Below are 6,000 nucleotides of genomic sequence, written 5' to 3'. Positions count from 1 at the left end.
GTGACTTTTATGTGACTGTGCAGATTAGCGAGTGGCGAAGCTGGAACTAAACCCAGATTGCATGATGTCTAACACAAAATATTTTCCTCTATACCATGATTTTGCCCTTTCCTGTATACCATCATGCCTCCTTTTTTCATTATGATGACCATGAGTCATCAAGAAAAGGTTAGTTTACGTCTAGTAAACTCTGCGGAAGAAAACAGGGAAGTGGATAGTACATTTTTTTAATAAGTTTTCATTAAAAAATATAAAAATAGCTTAGCATTCAGGATAAAGTTCAACTTTCTGTTCTCAGCTACATTATATAGTCCTTTACCTTTTATACCTAATTTGCCATACAGCACAATAATGTTGATATGCAACATCTTCAAAATATGCCTTGTGAATTTTTTACTATCAGTCATTCCTCTGTCTCTCTATTCTACTGCCTTGATTCTGTTCCCTCCTCTCTCTCCTAAATGCTCATAAAATTTCTGGTTGGAATCCTGCCTCCAATTTTGATCCCTTAAATTTATCTTCCATTCACATAATTCTGATCAAGCTAGTGGGGAAAAAGTCACAGCTCTTTAGCAGCAACCGAGGTCTCACTCTATTATCCAACTCCTGCCAACCTCCACAGCCTCGTGTCTTGCCACTCTCAGCTCCACACTTGAGTTTCCTACAGCACCGAAAGGTTACAAAGGCTTGTAACTAAGTTTCTCTCCATATCTGGTATTCTCTGCTCTTGCTATTATCCTCTCCACCTGAAATGCCCTTTGTCCAGTCCTTTATTTAATTCCTGCACATCTTTAAAAATCCAAGCTTAATTGTCATCTAGACGCCTCTTCTTGGTGTCCCCGCAACACCACAATGTCTCTATCCTTGCTTGTATCAATTAGGATGCTTGTGGTTGTGAGTAACAGAACTCCCACACCTAAAGCAACTGAAACAATAGTCAGTTATTGTCTCTTCACAAGAAGTCTGAAAGTAGATGATTCCAGGGTTGCCTTCGTGATATCAGGGTTCTAAGCTTCTGTGGAATTCTCTTGGCCCTTCTGCAGGATGGCTGCAGCTGTTCCAAACTCGTGACAACATTTAAAACCAGGAAAGGTGTATTAATTTGTTAAAGCTGCCATATCAAAGTACCATAGAGTGGATGACTTAAGCAACAGAAATTTTACTTTCTCACAGTTCTGGAGGTTAGAAGTCCGAGATCAAAGTGTTGGCAGGATTGGCTCCTTCAGACGTCTCTTTCCTTGGCTTATAGATGGCCTCTTCTTGCTGTGTCCTCACATGTCTTCCTTCTGTTGAATGTCCATGTTCTAATGCCCTCTTCCTACAAGAACACCAGTCATACTGGATTAGGTTCCACCCTAATGGCCTTATTTTAACCTAATTACCTCTTTAAAGACCGTATCTCCAAATACAGTCACATTCTGAGGTCCCAGGAGTTAGGACTTGAATAAACAAATTCTAAGAGAACATGATTCAGCCCATAACAGGAGACTCAGGATTAGGAGTTCCTCTCTGTTTTCAGGTGAAAAATCTTTCCTAAAATCCTTCCAGTAGACTGACCAGAATTTGGTAACTTGCCCTCTTCCTGGTTACAAGGAAAGTCAGAAAAGCATTCTCACTTTTATAATGGGAAGAGGGCTCTGGAAGCCAGAAAGGGCTGCGAATGACTACTGGGTGGGTTACTAAACCATTGAACTCTGCTTCCACATTGGGTCATAGTTATCTGCTTATGTGTCTACCTTTCCCATTAGCTCTTTGAAGCAGAGACCAGTGTTTCAATCATCTGTATACCCCCAGCAAAGCACTGTGCCTGGCTCATAGTAGCTTCTCAACCAATATCTGTTGAAGGAATGCACAAATAGAATTTAATGAACTAGATGAACCTGTTTGTGTTATATTTGATTACATTAAACTTGGTTCACGTTTACTCTGTTCATATGGTTTGGCTTGCATAACATATGAACACCTTTAATATTTAACTTCATTTAAAACTATCATTCACACCTTTAAGAGATTGCAGGGAATATTGCTAATAGAACTGCTATTACAATAAGAGGAGACCAAATTCTGTAAGCTTTGTCTTCCCAAAATCTGACATAGTGAATGGCACACAGTAGGTTCTGTATGAATTTTTGTGGAATAAATAATGGATGAATTAATCATTAAAATGTTTTTAAATGCTTTGAAAAATATTATTATACAAATCTAAGGGGTTATTGCATTTTCTAGAAAAACATCTTTCAGAACTGGGCATCCCTTCTGTTCTGATACTTGCAAAGGTGGTGTGTCAGCAAGTATTTATATCACCAAGCCATTTATATTCTAACAAAGAATAATCTTGGCTGGGCACAGTGGCTCACTCCTATAATCCCAAAACTTTAGGATGCCGAGGAGGGGAGACTGTTTGAGCCCAGAGGTTTAAGACCAGCCTGAGATCTCATTTCTACCATATATATATATATATAATCTCCAGGTGTGGTGGTGCACACCTGTAGTCCCAATTACTCAGAAGACTGAGGTCGGAAGATGGCTTGAGCCCAGGATGCCAAGGCTGGAGCGAGCTGAGATCATGCCACTGAACTCCAGCCTGGGCAACAGAGTAAGACCCTGTCTCCAAAACAAAACAGAAAAAGAAGAATGATCTTGGTGAGCCTGGCCAATAGACCTGTAACACTCTCTTATGCTCAGAGCAATTTCAACTGAGAAATAAAGATACATGAATAACTATAAGATTAAACTGTTTGAAATGGTGTTTGATTCTGGTTCTGTGGAATTGCAGGAAGCAAATCAGAAATCCACACGAAGCACTGCTGGATTCTAGTATGAGTCACTTTTGCTCCACAAAACCCACATATCTGACCTTCCATGTTCTACAGAATAGGGAAGAACCAATAGCCTAACTAATGAGTGTCACTGGTTGTGAGGTCAAGTAACTGATTTGGTTGTTCCCCAAACTCTGACTACCCTCCTAATGTTAGAGATTCTCACGATTTGCGTTGAATTCCTACTTCTATCTCTCTGCATCAAGTTGAGAGGACACAGGCAGGTAAGGTGCGAATTACATGGAGTAAATGAGAAGTTGGGGAGGCAAAAATCAGTTACCGCAACTGGGTTTCCAGTGGCAGTATATTTTGGCACCGTAGGACAAACTATGTAACTGAGAGTTGAGTCTTCGCTAGCCCTGTTTCAGACCCAAGGGACCTATGCCTCCTACACACAGTTCAATTAATGAGGTTTAATTAAAACATTCAGGTTCAATTTGTGTTTCAGGGCTTCAGGGGCAGTCTCAGGGCAAAATATTTTCCACAAGGAACTTAAGAGAAACTAGCACTATTGTGGACCAGACTGGCATGCAGGGGCAGGAGACGACTTGGTCTGCAACCAACATCTGCATAATGGAGAAGCTGGACAAGATGGCACTTGTGTGTGTCTGTGCTTCTGCAGGGCCTGTTCTCTGTGCCCCAGGTGCTTTCCTAAGTGCCAGGAGAAGGAGGTGCATGCTAGGGTGTTTTCCTCACAAGTTTTCAGTTTTTCTTCTTTCCTTAAAGTACTGGCACCCCAAATTTTTGCTACGAAATCATGACCTGTTGCTATAATGATGGTGAGTTTCTAAATATTGTGCCAATGAACTTGGTCCTCACACATTATTGCAAGCACCTTAGCCAAGCCCATTACAATAATCTATTGTTGAGAGAAATATATCCTGGCAATACATGTATCTAGAAGTTCCGCCTTCTGAACTGATGCCAAAATATGATAGATGCCCAGTTCCTTATGATTTCCAACTACTGTACATGAACTGCCACCCCCCTCTCCCTGCTGCCAACATAATGACTAGCTTACTTTGATGTTCTCTGCTTTCCACAGCGGCTTTAACTCTCTGCCAGAGTTTCACGCACTAAGCACTCTGCTATTTGGAATCTCATTACCTGCAACCCCAGTGACTGGCATCCCACAGATCAAAGGCACAATAATTCATGAGACACTGCATGATCCTGCAGTGACTTCTGAACCATTCTGAAAATATTTGATTCCATTTAGGATAATTTAACATTGGTGTTTTAATGTATTCTGCAGAAGTTGTTTTCATGCTTGCTCCAAGTAGTCTATCAAATTATACAATCATACATTCTAATACATTAAGATGATACAGACAGACTGGAATGAATAACAGATAAAACTAACAAAATAAAATTGACTGGAATTAGTGTAATTGATGTAAAATGTCTGGCATTTAGGTTTATATACTACTTAACAGAAAAGACCTGGGTTAACAGTCCTTATAAGAAAGCCATCAGGAGTTTGACTATAAACTCAGCAGTGTACTATGACCTCTGAAACATTCAATCCTACCCAAGGCTATCTTAAAAAAAAATATATATATATAGTATCCGGGTCAAGGAGGGAAGAGTTTCACTCTATACTTTGCTAGTCAGGCCAGGTCTGTGGAGGACTGTGTTTGGTTATAGAAGCCACATTGTAAGAGGAAAGGAACTAAGGATGAGGATGTTTCTTCTGGCAACTCTGGCATAATACTTGTCTTCAAATAGTTGATGGGTTGTCACATGGAAGAAACATTAAATGTAATTACACTAAATTTAATCACAGCACCACAGCAGGAGTCATGTGCAGAGTCCATGGAAGACATTTCAGCTCCATATAAGAAAGAACTTTCTACAAATTAGGGTGATCTAAGCATTGAACTTGGATGAAATCCAGGAGGGGCAAAAGAAGACTTCTGGGCCATGGTAAATTCGATTATTTGCCTAGATGTCAGGTACTTAAGTGTTTTATTGTTTTCCTTCAACTGATCCATACACATTTTTATATACTCTTTGTAGATATATTTAATGATGAAAAACACTGACTAGTTTGCTGGGCAAAGTAATGACATCATCATGAGGCTTCCAGGAGAGGCTGGTGGCAACTGCATGAGAGGATGAGATAGACGACCTCTGACATTCACTCCATCTCTAAGATTCTACAAGTCCATAAATGCATGGGTAATTATGAAAGCAAAGTTCATCTAAAATGTTCTTAAAGTGACAGTCTTTTAATTAACTTGATTTGAAGCCTCATCCATTGTTTAATATAACCATTACTGGCATTTGTTAGACTATGATCCCTGTCTCTATTATAGTAATTACTTTTATTGGTCACTACATACTGATAGACACAGCCTCTGCCCTCTTAGGATGACAAATGATACGGACAATCATAAAGAAAACACAATGAGAGCCGGATATGAACAGTAAATAAATACAAAAGAAAGCAAAAAGGTTTATGTGGTAAACAGGTCAAGGTTTCTGGTGTTATAAGCGTGGGGAACAAATGCCAGACCTTGGAAAACACACCCTAGATAGGTTAAGACCAGAAGAAGCTAGCTCTCTGCTCCAATTAACTTAGCGAGCTTCCTGGAGTAAGCAAGCCTTCAGAAATATACAGATTCCAGCCGCCACATCTGGTCAGAGGAGTCTTTCTCCTGGGATGCCAGCGGGAAGGGGGGTGTCAGTGAAATAGCTTAAATGGTCATTTCCTCATGTTAATCCTGTCTCCCCTTGTGTTCCTTCATGATATCTCACTACCCTCTCCCCTGCACTGATTTGAGAGAGGGGAACCAACACCTGAAAAAGGGAAATGAGAGGAAGGGGTATTTGTGGACTATGATGGACGTGGAATTGGGGAGAGTCCTTGAGTCCCCAAGTCACTGCTAAATAAACATCCAGGCTCTCTGCTCCTGGTTGAGCTGTAACTTCGGGCAAAGTTACTTCTGCTTTGGACTCATTTAACCTTTAGTCTGGGGATCCCCAATCATGTTACTGACATTAATTCCTCTATCCTCACAACAACCATGAGTTGACGGGAAAAGTAAACCAAAACACAAGATCTTATGAGTTAGTGGAGTCCAATGTGGTAAAATGCAAATAATAAAGTTTTCTTTCCTCTGAGAATTTATCTTCACTTTACTGAAGGGGAAACTGAGTCACAAAGGGTGAAAATAAA

The 6,000-nt window shown here is 40.2% G+C and overlaps 1 long non-coding RNA gene across 1 annotated transcript; it reads right to left on the bottom strand.

Annotated features, from left to right (window-relative positions):
* Nucleotides 1-211: 211 nt before the first annotated feature.
* Nucleotides 212-2,528, bottom strand: LOC116538362. Its single transcript, XR_004263617.1, has 2 exons — nt 2,487-2,528; nt 212-1,836 (listed from the first exon to the last, which is right to left on the bottom strand). It is a non-coding gene; the product is annotated as an uncharacterized LOC116538362 (long non-coding RNA).
* Nucleotides 2,529-6,000: the final 3,472 nt, after the last annotated feature.

Source organism: Sapajus apella, unplaced genomic scaffold, assembly GCF_009761245.1.
Source record: "Sapajus apella isolate SASKATOON/1434 unplaced genomic scaffold, GSC_monkey_1.0 scaffold119, whole genome shotgun sequence".
Lineage (NCBI taxonomy): Eukaryota > Metazoa > Chordata > Mammalia > Primates > Cebidae > Sapajus > Sapajus apella.
This window is presented reverse-complemented; position numbering and strand designations above follow the sequence as displayed.